The following is an 18,393-nucleotide window of genomic DNA, read 5'->3' on the forward strand; positions in this document are numbered from 1 at the left end:
GACATCTGAATGGTGCCTGGGATCACCTGGGCAGACTGGCTCCACAGACCACCAGTTGCTTTATGAAAAAAGTATTTTTAAGGTGGGTACTTGACGGGATGAGCACTGGGTGCTATTCTATATGTTGGCAAATTGAACACCAATAAAAAATAAATGTATGTAAAAAAAAGAAAAAAGAAAAGAGTATTTTTACTCCTTGTCCTACAGCTCATAGCTCTGCCAAATATGAGCCACCTCCAAAACCTCCCAGCCACTCAGAATGGTGCTGCTCTCTGTTCTGTCCGATTCTTTAATAGATTTCATTGTTTTTCAGGGGCAGAGGCAATGCTATGTTCTCATCACCATCTCTCTTCCTAGGGACACAGGAGGATTCTCTCCAGCTTCCCCGTGGTTAGAATTTTAACCTCACGTGCACTACTCCTTGCCCGTGGGAGTGGGAGCTAATGTGATGTGTCCCCTCTGGCCGAGGCAGGGAGCAGGGTTGAGAACTCTCCAGATTTCACCTCTTCTGTCCGTGCGTTTTGAAGGAGGGGCTCTAACGTGGTGGGGTTGAAAACAGAAGGAGCCAGGGATGGGAGCTGCCAAAGAGCAAAAACTAACTTTCTTTTTTTTTTTTTTTAATTTCTGTGTTTTTTTTTTTTTATTATTTATGATAGAGAGAGAGAGAGAGAGAGAGAGAGGCAGAGACACAGGCAGAGGGAGAAGCAGGCTCCATGCACCGGGAGCCCGACGTGGGATTCGATCCCGGGTCTCCAGGATCGCGCCCTGGGCCAAAGGCAGGCGCCAAACCGCTGCGCCACCCAGGGATCCCAAAAACTAACTTTCAATTCAATTTTATATGAGTGATCAAGACCAGCAGCAACAGAAGCTTCCTTGTGAACTACCACGATTTGGGGACTAATTTATTAACATGGTGAAGCATGGTCTATCCTGACTAATACGACCACTAGTATCGGTGTCTCTTATGGTGCAGGAACAAAATCTGGGATTTTTTTTTTTTAATCTCACTCTGTGCTTCTCTTGGTTCTTAATAAATGTTATTTGAATGGAATTGAAAAAATTTTGGTAACTTAACAAAAAAAAGATTTTTTTCTCCTATGGGGAAGTGATAACCCGGTGGCAACAGCTCTGTCTACTTTTATTTTCACCTCTTTTCTCTTTTCTTTTCTCTCTTCTCTTCATCTCTTCTTTCTCTCTCCTCTTCTTTCTCTTCTCTTCTCTTCTCTTTTCTCTTCTCTTCTCTTCTCTTCTCTTCTCTTCTCTTCTCTTCTCTTCTTTCTCTTCTCTTCTCTCTTCTCTTTCTCTTCTTCCTTCCTATATCTGCCTCCTTTCAATTAAAGACTTGTCCTGCCTATCTGATCTGTTTTCTCAGGCTAGAGAGTGAGCATTGTTCATTGGCCAGAAATTGAGAATCTCTCTTAGTTGTGTTCTACTGAATCATTCTTTGCATTCATGGGTGAAAAAGAGAAAAAGGGAACAAAACTTGTCCTTCTGAGTATTAACATTCTTTGGTAGAAGTAAGCATGTACTTGTATTATTATTATTAATTAATTAATTAATTTATTAATTTTGAGGGACACAGGAATGCTGACCTCAGCCAGTTAAGTGTTGCTGTGATACCGATGAGACTGGTCCTCCTATCCCCACTTGTATATAACACAATCATTTACTGCATTTTTCCTTAATATCTCTGTTTTGATGTAATGCCACCAATTTGAAATGTGTATATATTGCCTTCTGCCCTTGAGAACCTTCATCAGAATGAGATGTTTTAACTAAAATGAGACACTAACAATTTCCTCCTGCCCTGCTATTTATTTTGTCACAAAAACCCTGTGCATCCATGAAACTTTGATTTTTCAAGTTTATTATCTCAAAAGTGATTTTAGAAACATTACAAAAATATTACATGATAGACAAACAAAGGAGAAATTCCATCTGGATGACAGTAGCTATTTATGAAATCCTCAGGTCATCGTCTCCCAGGTTCAGATACCAGTGGAATCTCTCTCTCAACTAATTCACAGGGCTGGTTTCACTAGAAAATTTGAAACACAGTGATTTCTCTTTTCCTTATGTTTACTTGTTTTTAAATGCAAGTTGCATGTTGAAACTAAATTCTTTCTTTTTTTATTTGAAAGAAAGTTTAATAGGAGTCAAAAGGTGTTAATGAAGCAAGGGGAACACACAATGAGATTATAACTCTAATCTTTATGCAACAAAGTATCATAATACATATATAATGATATGTAGGAGATACACAAAAAATAATAGAAAGCAAATATTAATTTATATCAACAAGGTCATGAAAAATCTAGTAAATGGGACACCTGGGTGGCTCAGTGGTTAAGCGACCTGCCTTCAGCCCAGAGCATGATCCCGGGGTCCCTGTGGGGGGCCACCTGTGGGGAGCCTGCTTCTCCCTCTGCCTGTGTCTCTGCCTCTCTCTGTCTCTCTTGAATAAATAAATAAAATCTTTTTTAAAAAAAAAAGAAAAGAAAAATCTAGTAAATAAGGACAGCTGGGTGGCTCAGTGGTTGAGCATCTGTCTTTGGCTCAGGTTGTGATCCTGGGGTCCTCAGATTGAGTCCTGCATCAGTCTCTTCACAGGGAGCCTGCTTCTTCCTTTGCCTCTCTCTCTCTGTGTTACTTATGAATGAATAAGTCAAATAATTTTAAAAATCTAGTAAACAAAACAGGAAATGTGTAGCATTTCTAAATATATAGTTATTAGTATTTGTGTATTTTTCTATTTATATATTATTTATAGATTTATTTTATTTGTATAACTATAGATTAACACCCAGATCAAACTTTTCACCTCCTAAATAAAGGTGTGCATTCTTTTCTAGAACCCATAAAATACTTTTTAAATTAACCATATTTTTGGACATAAAGGAAATATTTATATGTTTCTTAAAGCATATGTAGTACAGTATACTTAAACCTCAATGTAAAAATTCTTTTTTTATCATATAAATTTCAGGTGTACACCATTATATTTCAACATCTGTTGAAATGTCATGACTGCAAAGTCATCATCCCCCAAAGTCTAGTTACCCCCATCAGAATTCTCTCCTTGATTATGGAAGGTGTATGCTTTTAATGCTTTGAAATATTCTTTCTTTTTCCCCCCCACAGAGCCCTCTTTCTGGAATGAAGAGAGAATGACTAGGAGAGGTAGTTTTCTTCCTTTTGTCCACTCTGTAGTGCTAACCAGGCGAACTTGGACCTGCAGTGGAAATCTGGAATCTTGGGTCCTTTGCTAGCGATGCCATTTCTGGGTGGCTTTGAATTAGCATGTGCCTTCTTATGGGATGGCTCTCTAGTTTATGAATCATGTAGGCTCTGACTCCATTATGGGTCTCAACCAGGAGTACACCTGAGATCAATCTGAGAACATCCTTAAAACCCACATCATTCCTGGGACACCTGGGTGACTCAGTCAGTTCAGCATTTGTTTTCAGCTGTGTCATGATCCCGGAGTCCTGGGATGGAGTCCTGCCTCGGGGCTCCTGGCTCAGTGGGGAGCCCGCTTCTCCCTCTACCCCTGCTGGCGCTCTCTCGCTCTCTCAAATAAATAAAATCTTAAAAAAAAAACCATACCCCCACATTCCTCATCTTCAGAACTACTGAATCAGAACGTGGCAGGAGGTAAGACACGGGTAGTTTTAAGGAGCTCTTCAGGAGACCAAGTTGGCATGGACTCATAAGTCGGCATCCTGTAGATGTAGGCCTTAGGAAAGTTTTGGTGGTAAATGGGAGTCTTGCAGTGGGGACTGAGAGACCCCCAGCGGCTGGATGCCTGCAGAAATGGAACCCAGCAGGGCAGGGCAGCCTAAAACCTGAGGCTCATCTCCTTTCCATCTGTATCACTATATTTGTTTTATGGTGTGTATGTGTGCATCTGTTTGCAGTGATGATGATTGTTTTTAAATAGTTTCTTTTCTTAACCCCCTCCACCGACCACTGCAGTTTCCCAGCTGCTCTAAGGGGTAAGGTAAAACGTCCGTCCTGACCACCCCCCTTACATGACCTGGCCTTCCTCCTAATGGACTAAGAACAAGACATTACTTTCTTGACCTTCCTGGAAAGCTTGCATGAACCCTTTTAGAATCATTCTATTTTATTCACATCTCTGGCATTTTGTCTGGGAACTGTCTGCTTTTTGAAATGGGGACTGGGTCTGCTGCTGCTTCAGGTACTTCCCCTCCTCATTTACTGGGCACACGGTAGGTGCCACATGAATGGAGTTGAATAAATAAATGAATAAATAAACGTAGATCAATGGAATAGTGATGATGAATCGGTGAGGACGTTGGTAACTAGAATGCATTTCATTTGGAAGAGATTAGGTTATGTTAATACCTGCACCTGTCTTTCTAGTGTTGTTTCAAACTAGGTCCTGGAGATTGGTATCTCCCCTTGACAGATGGAAAAGCTAAGGCACAGAGATGTCTAGTGCTTATTCATATAGCATGGGATGCAAATCCAAGAATAACTACTGATAATTAGCCTCTCCTGTTTGCATATCAGTTTATTGTTCACAACAGTGTGAGCTAGGAGGCACAGGGGTAATTTGTATTTTGGGGTTGAGGACCTCAGGCTCAGAGAGGGAAGGTGTCAGGCAGGAGGTTACTGATGGAGATGGTCTTGGTGAGATGATGTTACAATAAACCAGACAGACTCGTCAGTCCTGACAAAATGCTAAATACAATGGCTTAAGAACACATAAGGTGAGGAGCGCTCTAATGGAAGACAGGGGGCTTGGGGCAGGTTGGTGGGTGGACATGGAATCTGGGGTTTCTCCTGGCTCACCCATAAATGTGTTATGTCAGCTGGGGAAGGTTAATTCTTTTGTTTGGCCTCAATTTCTTCCCTCCACAGAATGAGAGAATCGGGCCAGGTTATTTGTAAAGTTGCTTATTAGCTCAACTGTACTGACTCCCATGTATAGGGATGACGTATTCGAGAATAAACACAGGCTCAATGGTTTTAGAATAATGGCATACTTTACTGATTTTCCTGATTCCCAAAGATTTTTTATAGATAAAATTGGGTTTAAATTAGATTATCCCCCCAGGTCCTTCAGTGTTGGGTAGATATAAAGATGACTGAGATGATCGACAGAGTTAGAAATTGGAGTTGTTTGTCCAGTGGGGACATGGGAACTTACCCATGGGGAATGTTCCAGACCCCCAGGGGTTGCCTGAGACCACACATAGGACCGAACCCTGTGTCTACTATGGCTTTCCCTGCACATACGTACCTATGATAAAGTTTAATTTATCAGCTGCATGCAGTAAGAGATGAATAATTGATCGTAAAATGGAACAGTTGCAATAGCATCCTGTCATAGAGGTTATGTGAATGTGTGCTCTCTCACAAAATATCTTACTGTACTGTGTACTGTACTCACCTTTCTTCTTGCAGTGGTGGGAGATGAAAAAGTACCCACATGATAAGGTGAAATGGGCTGAGTGATCTAGGCAGGTGACCTAGGGTTAGGCTACTGTTGACCTTCTGATGCTACATCATCTGCTTCCAAACTGCATTGACCGATCACACTTAACTCAAACCACAGAGAGCAGAACTGAGAGGGGGTAGAGCTATTGTGAGAGTTTCAGTGTCACGTGATCATGGAGCAAAGCATGAAGCATGTGTCACTCTCTCTCAAGCTCTCTTCTCTCCTGTCGCCAAGGGCCGTGATGGAATAGGAATCGGTCACCTCGGCTCCACTAGTTTTATCATCTTGGATAAAAGCTCAAGTTTCTTCCTTGAAAATTTGGAATACAGTGCTCAGCCTTGTCCCTTCCGAGGGGCTCACATGAAGGTCGAGTTCCATAACGTGTGAGAGCATTCTATAAATCCTACGAGGCTCCACAAGGTGTCCTGCAGGCAGGAGGGGATTCTTAATGACTATGCCAGTGACCTCTGGTCTTTTGTGTGGCTGAAGGGAGAGTAACCAACTCCCCTTGCCTGGATCACTCAATCCTGGCCTCAAAGTTGGACTCAGGGACAAAAAGGAAACTATTCCAGTTGGTTTTATCTAAATCCCTCGAGTTAGCTGGCTTGTTTCCCAGAATCTCATCAACATGGAGTATGAAGCAACTGGGTTGGCCAGCTCAGAATGGGAACTAAATGCCATTAAGACCTCACCCCCACTGGCTGCTTTATTTACCTGCCTTTATTACCAGCCCTGGGCCTTATCACAGGGTACGGCCTTGAACGAGTCATTTTCTTCTCTGAGTCTGGGTTTCCTGCTCTTTCAAATTTTAGAGGGTTTGATAGGGAGATTTCTGGACTCTGCCCAAACTCTGGATTTAACCAGGTGTTTGAATGAAGAATTTGTTCACATATAAAACAGCATCAGGGACCCTCTAGTGTAAGTGTGCTTCCAGCTAACAAGTGGCTGTGCTGGCAGGGCGGTCTGGGGTGCACCAGACAGCCTCATACTGACTTTTCCCTTTTTCTGTTTTGTCCCCTAGCTGAATCCAGTGGGTTTGACGGGAATACGGACCTGTTGCTGGAGGTAAGCATGAGTCCCACCGCGCTCCCTGATAGGTGGCACCAGCTCAGAGATCTTGCACGTGAGCTCTTCAGCAGCTAAGGATCAGAAGGCTCTGGGTTCAGAAGACTATGGTCAGGTCTCAATGAGCTGAGGAGTGAGAAGGCACCTCCCAGGGCTCTGGGGAAGGCCACTCTGCCTCTCCTCCACATGCAGATAGGACCCATGGTACTGAGCCCTGTACTCTCGATGCCCTGTCCCTAGGACAGAGATGGTCATTACATGCCTTACGAGCTAAGGGACGTCAATAATTAGATAAGATAATGCATGACTGTAGAAGGTAAAACTGGAAGCAAAACCAGAATATTGTCATAATGACAGCACAGTGATTTCTACGTGATAGGTGCAAGGAAAGGGACATGCTTCTCTCTGGTTCTGGTTCTGAGAGCCTGCTTTACATTTCATGTGGGTGGCCTGTATGCGACAGATCACTCACTTTCTGAAAATCTATTGACCATTTATGTTTTATGCACTTTTCCGTGTCCATAATGACTCTACAATTTTCACATTAAAAAGATATTAGGTGGGGCATTGCAAAGCATGTAAAACACATGGCAAAAGAAAGTATTTTGTGTTCATTGGGATAGTTGTCCCCAACTGCCTGAAGCTACTCAGGACCACTATCTTTCATCTCACAATCAGACCCCATGGGCTAGGGGAGCTCACAGGTGCAAACAGGTGCCTTCACAAGTAGCTTTGTGGTCAGACCAACAGTTCTAACCCTATCCCTGATCCCTAGCAGTATGGACAGTTTCGTTGCGCTTCGCTTCGCTTCTTTTCTTTCTTTTCTTTTCTTTTCTTTTCTTCTTTTCTTTTCTTTTTTCTTTTCCTTTCTTTTTTCTTTTCCTTTCTTTCTTTCTTTCCTTCCTTCCTTCCTTCCTTCCTTCCTTCCTTCCTTCCTTCCTTCCTTATTTATTCATGAGAGATACAGTGAGAGGGGCAGAGACATAGGCAGAGGGAGAAGCAGGCTCCCAGTGGGGAACCTGATGTGGGACTCGATCCCAGGATCCCAGGATCCCAGGATCCCAGGATCACCACCTGAGCCAAAGGCAGATGCTCAACCATTGAGCTACCCAGGTGGCCCCAGTTTGTTTTTATCTGAGCCTCATTCATTCTTTCTCTTGCTCTCTTTAACTGACATTTTCAGGTCCTTGCTGTTTGGCCAACACCATTGGGCATAAAACCAAAGATGACATGGTGGGGGCCTCCCCACTTTTGAGAGATTAGAAGCCCACCATGGGTAACATGGGTACCACAGGTAACAAATCAGTACAAGTAATCTTTTCGAAGGATCGGGCTTCAGTTTCCTCATCCGTAGGTCTGAAGGTGTATTTATAGGGACAGCGCCCATTCTTGAAAATGGTAGCTGTTGGTTAACTTGTCATTGCTGTCATAAAAGAGCACTGTTGGTGGGTCCCCCGCTGGCAAGTCTGTGGGGCTCAGGATCTCTAAGCTGGCTTCTTAAGGACAGATGTGATGTCAGTTGACAAAACAAAGCTGAGAGGGTATTTCAAACACAGTTTTTGCAATTCAGGCAGAATGATTCCTTTTTCCCTGGAAGGCAGAGGAAAGGCCAGTGCTTAGGCCAAGCTGCCAGGGAAATACTAGTCTGTGTGGGAAGAGGCGTGCTGTGCTTGCCTGCTCAGGGCCACCATGTCTCTCTGAAACCCTACTTGGACCCTGTTACTTTATGAAGAACCTCTTGGGATTTCAGAATGAACCAACTTTTTCATTTTTAGAATACAAGAAGCAAAGCTATTTTAACTTCCCCAAAACATTGAAGTATGCTGTAGTATCAGTAATTAGTTGTGGACTTCTACCTTTTGTAGGGTAGCATTTTGTTTTAACATAATTTCTTCTTTAAATGTTTTATTTCGTTTGCTAGGTACATCGTCAGTTCTTTCTGCCTTAGAGGTTCAACCTTTCATCTTCCTGCCCATGAAGGGCAGCTCTACCTTTCACGCAATGAGACTGTAGGGGATGATTTCTTTAAAGTTAATATGTGAGCCGATGTGCTAAATAAATCACAGGACTGATTTAAAAACCTTTGGTGTATATGCTAATCCCTTGTTCCAGAAAATTCAATTAACGTGTCCGGATGCACACAGCCAGACCTCTTCTCACCAGTAACTCAGTGTTGAACAAGCTCTAGTGGCCAAACCTTATCTAGGGGTGGGCAAAGTGATTTTTACCAACCCTTTGCAAAGGACACAAATGGTTGTCATCTAGGTAGTCTCATTCTCCTTTTGTGCCTCATTCTGCTTCCCGGCTCCTTCTCTCCAAGTCATTAATGTCCTCCTGCTGGACCTGTTGGCCAGATCCCATTCCTCCAATTGCTGACCCCCATTGATCCATTTTCTCTAGCAGGACACTCCCCACTCCCTCCCAACTTCTTTTCCAAAATTCCTTCATCAGCAATCTGTTCTGTCCACTTGGCTGTACCAGGCATTTGATAGATGCTCTGAAAGATCAAAGGATTATTCAGATAGTCTCAGCCTCTAAAGATTCAAGAGACCAGTAGAGGGAAAGCAGCATCTGCTGAAAAGTATGGCCCCTCTTCGTAGGAAAAATGGCACATACACATTACCTTAGAAGGTCCTATAGTCTCTGAATCATGGCATCCAGATTAAGAAGCCTTGTGAGAATTGACATAATGTAACTGCACATGTGGGAGAGTTGAGGCACTTCCCAACTAAAATCCTACTCACTGGGGGTTTTGCCTCTGAGTGACATGATAGAAGAAAACATGATAGAATGCTATAGACATCAAACAAGATAGAATAAAGACAAATGAGAGAAGTCAGTGGAAAATTCTTTGTAAATTAGCATTCACCCTATCAGATCAGGGTATGATTACAAATAACCAATAAGTAGTGGAAGCAAAGGCCAATGCACTTAATCTTCTTTGACAGACAAGACAGTAATAGTATTATTTGTTATTATCTGCTTCCCTTTCTCTTCTGGACACATAAAAGACTGTATGTCTTTGTCTCCTTGCAGTTGAATGGGACTGGATGACTAGTCCTGGAAGTGACAGTTGTCACCCTGGGCTGACACAGTAGAAAACCCATTTGTAATTCTCCAGCCTACATTTCTCTTTCCCTACCAGGCAGGAGGCTTCATGTTGAGATAATGGAGTCACACAGTTGACGCAGATTGCACTGTTGAGTGACACCTGTACTAGAATCTGCATGAATGGACACATCAACCTTTGTGGTCCATCATGGTTTTGGGAGTTGTTTCTCTTGTAGTGTATACTGCAGGAAATACTAATGCATCAACTAACACATCTCCCAAGGGCACTGTCCTGACAAGAGGGGCATGCTGATTTCCATGGATCTCTGATTTGTGGAATCAATAGCTTTGAGCAAGCTTCTTCCGTGTGTATACCTCTTGTTGTCCCCCTCTACATAGAGCAGAATAAAAATGTCAGCCACATCTGTATGTCAAAATAAAAATAGCCACATTTTGACCTCTCTTGTCTGAAATGTTGGTGACTTCAATTTGAAGGAATAATTGGTTGCAGAATGCCTTGCAGCCATTGCTAGAAGTGTGTGTTCTAGTTGGGTCTTTCCCCAGGAAGTTGTGCGAATGGCATGTGGGAGAGAAGAGGGTCAACACATGACCGCTGATGTGATTAATTAAAGGGCTTAGTATAAATGACCGGTGGTATTTAGTGGTACCTTGGAGGGATTAATGCTGGTTAAACACATGGGTGGAGGGGGCAGATTAATGAATAATTCAGTGACTGTGAAAGGGTTGGAACATTTTTAGATGGAGCAATTAATAAACATCTCTACCTCCATAGCACATGTGAGGGATCTCTCTGTAATCCTTTAAATGCTTTCACCCTCTGTAATTAGGTAATTAGTTTAGGAGACAATGTGACAAATACACAAGGAGAATGAAAAACAACAAATGCATATGAATAAATAAGAACTTTGTATTTTATACCACATTGGTCCTTTCCATTTCTTTTCTTGTTCAGGTGTAGCAGTCTTCCCAGTGGTCTTACTGCCTTTCCACAAGGGTGGGGGCCAGCTGTGTGGCCCTAAACAAAAGTAGCACAGAGAGTGTGGAGCTGGGAACCCACTGGCACTCAATGAAGTGCCTTTTAGCTGATTTTTGAGCAGGCCATCAAAGGAGAACTCAAGGCTGGACCCAGGGAGGTCATCTATGAGGTGGACACACTGGATCTTTAACTGGCCTTGGCCGATGCTCACTGATGAGAGAATGCCTCAATGTATTTTTGTATTGTTCCACTTTTGATTCCCACCCTTCTCCCTTCCTTCCTTCAACTACCACCTTCTTACTGATGTTTGTTCTCTTTCTGTGACCTTTGCCTGTCTTCATGATGGAGTCAGTTGCTGTAGGATGTTCAAGACTCGCCTTTGAGAAGTCCACAACTGACCTGGAGTTTGAGGAATGAGACACAGACCCATGAGAACTGAACAATTATGAGACAGTGCATGCTTTGTACAAAATGGGGGCGGGGAGGCTATAAGGAGGTCTGTGCTGATCTTCAGGGCATTAGTTCCAGATTATCTTTTCTCTTTTCCGTTTCTAATCTCCCCCCAGTACCTGCCTCCATGCTCTGCTCCAACTCCACAGCCTGCACCTGCCCCAGTGAAGCTTTAATCTTTGGCCATCATGAGGCTACAGGTTATTTTTTAAAGACATCACTTTGTCTATGTAATTAGTGATGGAAGAACAGCAGCTATTAACCCGAAATGATTATTTTGACAATCAGGATGATGAGAGAATGGCTGATTGTTCTTTGTTCCTTGAGTTTCAGAGGTGGGACATCTTCTTTGGGAGTGTGAACAGAAGAGCCAAAATAAGGAGATTAGAAGACTTAGAAAAGCAAGGACTATGGGAAGAGGTTTGAAGCGTACCCTGTTGGGGGTTTATGGCTTCAGGCAGAGCTCCGCTTCATTTTTTAGGTCCTTCAGGTCTCTTATTTTGTTATTTGCCTCCCCAGCAACTACGAAGACCTTTGCTGGTTTCTTCCTTTTTGGGGTAGGAGATGGATTATAAATGTTGCCATTGACTGGTGCTTACTATGGGCTAGGCATTGTTTTAAGATCTATACTTTTCCTTTTTTCTTCCTTCCTTCCTTCCTTCCTTCCTTCCTTCCTTCCTTCCTTCCTTCATTTTATTAATTTTTGTTCTGGTTTTAATTATGATACGAACATTCTATGTGAGATCTATCCTCTTAACGCAATTTTAAGTGCATGATACAGTATTGTTATTAACTGTGGACCCTGTGCTGTAGAGAAGATCTCTAGAACTTGTCTTTTGACTGAAGAATGGATAAATAAAATCTGGCATAGGGTCACCTGGGTGGCTCAGTGGTTGAGCATCTGCCTTTGGCCCAGGTCATGATCCCAGGGTCCTGGGATTGAATCCCGCATCAGGGTCCCCACAGGGAACCCGCTTCTCCCTTTGCTTATGTTTCTGCCTCTCTCTGTGTGTCTCTCATGAATGAATGAATGAATGAATGAACGAATGAATAAATAAATAAAATGTGGTGCACACACATACGAATATTAATCAGCTTTAGAACAAGAAGGAAATCCTACCATTTGAAACAACATGGGTGGATCTCGAGGGCATTACACCAAAGGAATTAAGTCAGTCACAGGACAGACACCACAGGATTGCACTTACATTAGAAATCTAAAATAGTCAAGCTCATAGCAGCAGAGAGCAGAATGGTACATACCTGAGGCTGGGGAGCGGGAAATTGGGAGTTGGTATTCAAGGGGTATAAAGGTTTCTTTGGATCCAGGCAGCAGCCTCCTGCTGGTGACTAGGCCTGGATCCTCAGCCTCCAACTCTTCCCAGAGGCTAGTGGCCCCTGAAAAGGGGTGGATCCCTCAGTGACCAGTCCTCTCCATGAGAGCTTTCAATTCCCATCTGTAGTTCTCATCACTCTTCTCCCAGTGGGTTTTGTTTCCTTAGTCCTGGAAGCCTCTGCTTTCTAGAAGAATCCACTTAATGCTTTAGCTCCTTGCTTTGTGCTTCTTTAGAAATTAGTATATCTTTTGATGGTGACGTGGACTCTTTGAGGCTGTGAGATACCTAGTTTTGCCACTGTGGCCTTTTGCATGGGGATCAGCTCTGCTGGGTTCTGTCTCTCAGCCTAGTTCTCTGACTTCAGCTCTCACTCGTGATTGGCAGATGCTTTCTGAAAAGCAGGAAGTCCTCAGTGCACCTCTGCAAGGAGCTTCCTAGTCTGGAGTTTTAAAGTCTTATTTCTTTTCTTGAAATGTGTATTTGCTTGTTTTAATTTATCTTCTCTGAGTCTTTGCAATGTATACCTGATTGTTTTAATTTATCTTGCTTTTCTGATCATTTTTTGGGGGGAAATAATTGCCGTGCCTTGAAGATCTCCCTCTTCCTCAGAAGCAGAAGTTCTCAAAATAGTATTGTCCAATTTACTGGAAGTGGAAAGCCAAAATTATTATTATTTTAAAAATATTTTATTTATTTATTCATGAGAGATACAGACACAGATAGAGGGACAAGTAGGCTCCATGCAGGGAGTCTGATGTGGGACTCGATCCCGGGTTTCTGGGATCACACCCTGGGCTGAAGGTGGGACTAAACCGCTGAGCCACCCGGGCTGCCCGAAAGCCAACATTATTACCTCAAAACCATTATTAGAAAGTTGGCAGAACCAACCAACCAGAAAATAACTTTGAGTAGAGGTGTCAAGATTTTACAACCAGTTACTATGCAGCTAACTGGACATTTCTCAATCAACAAACAATGTATAACATTCTTTATATAGTATTGAACAGCTTACTGGGTCCAGTGGCAGAGAAGTTACCAATCTTCACATTAGAAAGATTCAAATGTCTTCCCTGCTTCATTTCTTAATAGGAAAAGACTGGGCACTAAATACAACCTATCTTATCAGTTATTTAAAAACATCCAAAAGAGACAAAGGGAGAAAAATTAAGCTGCTAAAAACTTCTTGAAGGAAAAGAGTCTTTCTTACTTTTCTGTTTCCTTTATAAGACCCAATTCCGAACCATAATACAGTTCAACTTTGCTACAGATGGTTAGCATCATTTTGTGAAGAAAGGCAATTTCACTTTCCCTGTCTGAGCCCCTGTGTGCTGATCCCCAAAATGAAGGGGTTGGATTGAATGATGGCTAACTTGTCTTTTTCTTTGATTCTCTTAATGACATGAGATTTGAGATTCCCACTTTTTTTTCTCTTCAATACATTCCTCAATAAATCAATTTGTAAAACCACAGTTACTCTTCAGAAATTTTGGATCAGTGAGTATAATGCTTCCCTCTTGCCCCAGGCTTATCCATTATCCAGAACATCTCTAACTTAGTAAAACTGTCATAGTGCAGTCCTAATATAGAAAATATGCATCATTATCTTTTATTCTATGTATGGCAGGATCCACTTCAGAGACTTTGAGGCTATTCTAACTAGGAGTCAGGATTGAACAAAGCTTCATTCATCCAAAGCTAAGCCAAGATTGATTTAGAGGGGCACCTGGGTGGCTCAGTGTTTGAGCATATGCCTTTGGCTCACGGAGTGATCCGGGTATCATGGGATCAAGTCCCACATTGGGCTCCCTGCAGGGAGCCTGCTTCTCCCTCTGCCTGCCTGCCTGTGTCTCTGCCTCTCTGTGTGTGTCTCTCATGAATAAATTTTAAAAAATTGATTTAGACTTCAAGTTTAAGTTGATACAGTCCCCCATCCCCAAAGCTCCCAAAGTCTCTTCTCTCCCCCATAGTATCCTTGACCCCTTGCATTCTTCTCCACCAGTGTGGTATTTAGTGCTCAGAGTCCTGTCTGAGACCTCATCCTGCCCGGTTCTTTCTGTCAGTGTTTATGCCTTAGACCCTCCCCAGCTTTATTTTCCATCAAAAGGCTTTATCTTAAAAGTTTAGGAGTAGAAGGCCACTCTGAAGTAATCTGAAACCACCAGTTCATTTGACACATTAGACCTGTGCTGTTGATAGAAATACTAATCGATTCCCGTATGTAATGTTAAATTTACTAGTAGCTACATTAACACAATAAAGTTAAAAGAAAGAGGTGAAATTAATAATATATTTTACCAACCTCCTACACCTGAAATAGTATCATTTCAATATGAATTCACTATAAAATTTCTTAATGAGATATTCATACTCTTATTCTCATTTTAAATATCTGAAATTCTGTATGTATTTTACACTTAGTAGCATACTTCAAACCAGTCTAGGTGCATTTCAAGTGCTCAATAGCCACCGAAGGCCAATGTCTACTGTAGGGGACAGCACAGGATGAGAACAACGAAGTTTAGGAAAGCAAATGACTTGCCTAAGGTTGTATAAGCAGTTGACAACAGAGCCAAGGCTCCTGATCTCTGCTCTAGTGCCTTTCTGAAATACTGCCTGTTTCTGACACTGATGGTGCTTAGGATGGCCTTGAATGAGTTAGAAAACAGATTGTATGAATCTATAGTGATGTGGTGGTGAAAAAGTAAGCATAATGCTAAGAAGGAGTTTATATCTCCAAGTAACTTCTGTTTTATGGAATCACTGTTATATGAGGAATTTTGTAAACAGATGATTTGATTTTCAGTGATTTTTTAAAGATTTTATTCATTTATTTGAAAGAGAGAGAGAGACAGCACATGCATATGCATGAATGGGGGAAGGAGCAGAGGCAGAGGGAGAAACAGACTCCTCACTGAGTGGGGAGCCCAATGTGGGGCCCCATCCCAGGACTCTGGGATCATGACCTGAGCCAAAGGCAGATGCTTAACCAACAGCTACCCAGCTGCCCCCATTTCCAGTGATATTGATGGATAAATGGAGTTCATCTAAATTGCAATGTGAGTATCTTTCTTCTTTCAGATATTTTTTGTTTATTACTTTAATAATATCATCTATGCTAACATCTAGGTTCTAGAAAATTATGTTTTTCCATTTAAATCTATTAAAATGTACATTTTAACAAGAGCTCTTATGTGAGGAATAAGTCATGTCAGCACATGGGCATGTCCTTTTCCATCTGTGGGTAATTGTCTAGTCTTGCAATCCAACCTGAGGACTTGGTTCTGGGCCAGTCTGTTTCAGGACCACTTGAACATTCTAGATACACTCTAGGTAAGGGACTCTATAGATAAAGCCTTGGGGGTTTAAAAGTCCCACACCTTATCCTGAAGGATGAAACTTGATTCAGGCCATAGTAAACATTTCCATGATCTAAGTTGCATTATATTCAAGGCAATGAGGAATCCCAGTGAGCAAATGTCTCTGGTACTTGGCTTTGAAATCCTCACTCTTATGCACCATATGCCCCTGGAAATATCATATCTTCAGCATCAGTGCCCTTCTTTATACACCGGGAAGGGATGATGTCTACATACATAATGAGCAGGACTTCACTTTCTAAGATGTCTTTGAAGGAACCTAGTCACAGGGGATGCCTTGGGATTCTCTGGTCCACTGAGTTAGGGAAATTCTGCATTTACTCTTAGACACTCAAAATGTGTAACAGAATTTTAAAAGCCTAGTTAGTATTGCAGAAAGGCGATTTTGTTGTTGTTTTTTTTAAACCTAATTCTTCCTAAATTTTTTGGGGGAGGGCAGGGAATCATTTGATTTTTTTTTTCTCTCCCATTACTAATTTGATGGAACAAGCTTAAAGAAATGTTGTCATAGGGGCGCCTGGGTGGCTCAGCTGGTTATGCGTCTTGATTTAGGCTCAGGTCATGCTCTGTGATGAGTGTGAAGCTTGCTTAAGATTCTCTCTCTCCCTCTCCCTCTCCTTCCCCCCACCCAAACTCTCTCTAAAAATAAAACCAAAAACAATGCTGTCATAGAGTATTCTGGAAACCTAGTGACAAAAATATATGAAAGATATTCAGATATCTAATAATATTTTCTCTTTTCACTGTACTTTTAAGAGTGACTTGCTGTCCCAATATTAGCCTTACAGATTCCCCAGTGTTGCACTTTCTCCTAGAAACACAATTTTCATACTGTTGTTCTATTTGCTCATCTATTTTAGACATCAGTTAGACAACAGATGTAATGAGAAGGAAATTTTGGCCACAACAATCAGAGTCTAAGATCCAGAAACCATCACACTCCTCAGCATTTCAGAATTGTTCTCCTACTCTTTCCATCTTCCCTTCCTCGCCCTTACTTCACCTTTCCCTTTTTCTCCACTATTTCTTACAATCTGGTAATCTGATAACCTCTTCATCCAGGTCAACCAAGTTTTAGGAGTCCTTATGTTTGAGAAGAGCACAGTGCTAATTCTGGAATCAAAGAGAAATTACAGTCTAGACATTGCTCTCAGAAACCTTGCTTTCTGGTAGAGGATGTACATGTGACAAATTATTCAGCTGGAGTGTGACTCATGTAATAACAGGATTCTCTATAATAGGATTCTGTGTAGTGTAGACAATGGATTGTGCTAACCTTACTGGTGAAGGTGGAAAGCACTATGCTCAATGAATGCTTCGCAAAGTGGGAGATGTCTGAACAGGTGAGTCAGCGCTTCCCAGGCAGTCAAAGATAGAAGGTGGTTCCAGTAGATAGGGCTGAAATGAAAGAAGGAGGCATGAAAGCAGAGCAAGGTGTGTATTGGGATGTGAACATCACTCAAGTAAGCAGCAGGAATTATGGAGAGAAGAAAGCTGAGGCTGAGGCATGAGGGGCCTCGGATCCCTACTGCATTTTGGACTGTGGCTTTTCTAACATTTTAAGCCTTGCAACTCCTTGACATTTTACATGGAAGCTCAGCATTTACTTGGTAGCTTGTCTAGCTGAAACAGGGCAAAGGAACTTGTCGTGGCTTTCTACTTATGTGAAAGCCCCAGCAGCAGAACAGGTTCATATTTGTGTTTTCTAGTAGATATTCAATAAATTTTTGTTAGAGAATGAAAGTTTCCCCAAATAGGGAAAGGGCCAAATGAAAACATTCACTTTATTGAATGTTATTTTAAATGAAAGGCCAGCATCCATCTTTTTATTCAGTCACACATGGAAGCAGCTTTCAAGAAAAAGCAGCACCGACATACGTTAGCTCGCTCTGCCATTAAATGTGCTAGAACGTATTTTAAAAACAGTTTAGAACTAAATTTATATCCATTTATGTCTTCTAGTCTTTTGAGACCTTTTAGTGATAGACAAGTCCGAACTGCATTTATTCACGTGGGAGCAGAATTATCTTTGATTACCAAGTGCTTTCTGCTTGCATGGAAGCTATAATAAGCTGCTGCTGGGACCAGTGGGGCAGGTGTGCTCTTGTGAAATCAAAAATGGGGAAGGCATGGGTGAAAGGGGCTTTTTTTTTGTTTTAATAAACACTATAAAAATTAGGTTGGCTTCCATCTCTCTGGGTAGCCATGACTTTAAATTTGAACTTGAAAGCACTAGAGAGAAAAAGGTTTGGGTTACTTTTATGGACAGTCCTAGCTTGGCATGCCTCAAGGGACAGCTCCATACTTACCTGGATGTCTTCCATCAACCCCCACCTGATGTGAAGGAGTTTTAAATCTTTAGCCCTGCCCATGGCAATGGCACAAACACGGAAGAATGTTCTGACCTGGCTTATCAGCCTTTTTATCCATATTTTGGCTCTTTTTTTCCATACAGACAGAAATGCAAAACTGAGACTGATATGTTTTTGCTATTTTTTAAAATTCCTTTTTCTTTTTCACAGAGCAATACATCTTCACGATAGATAAGTTTTAAAAAATAGATATATTCAAAAAGAAGAAATTAAAAGCTCCTGGTAATACCTTAGTCCTAGAATAACTACTATTAACATTTTGGGGTACATCCTTATA

General features: G+C 41.8%; 1 long non-coding RNA gene across 1 annotated transcript in view; it reads left to right on the plus strand.

The window, feature by feature from the left end:
• LOC112910732 (uncharacterized) overlaps positions 1–18,393 on the plus strand; it is a 550,603-nt gene that overhangs the window by 230,430 nt on the left and 301,780 nt on the right. Inside the window, exon 3 of the long non-coding RNA XR_003233300.2 lies at positions 6,489–6,532. This is a non-coding gene — a long non-coding RNA (uncharacterized lncRNA). The remainder of the gene's footprint in view (positions 1–6,488; positions 6,533–18,393) is intronic.

This window comes from Vulpes vulpes, chromosome 8, assembly GCF_048418805.1.
Source record: "Vulpes vulpes isolate BD-2025 chromosome 8, VulVul3, whole genome shotgun sequence".
Taxonomy (NCBI): domain Eukaryota; kingdom Metazoa; phylum Chordata; class Mammalia; order Carnivora; family Canidae; genus Vulpes; species Vulpes vulpes.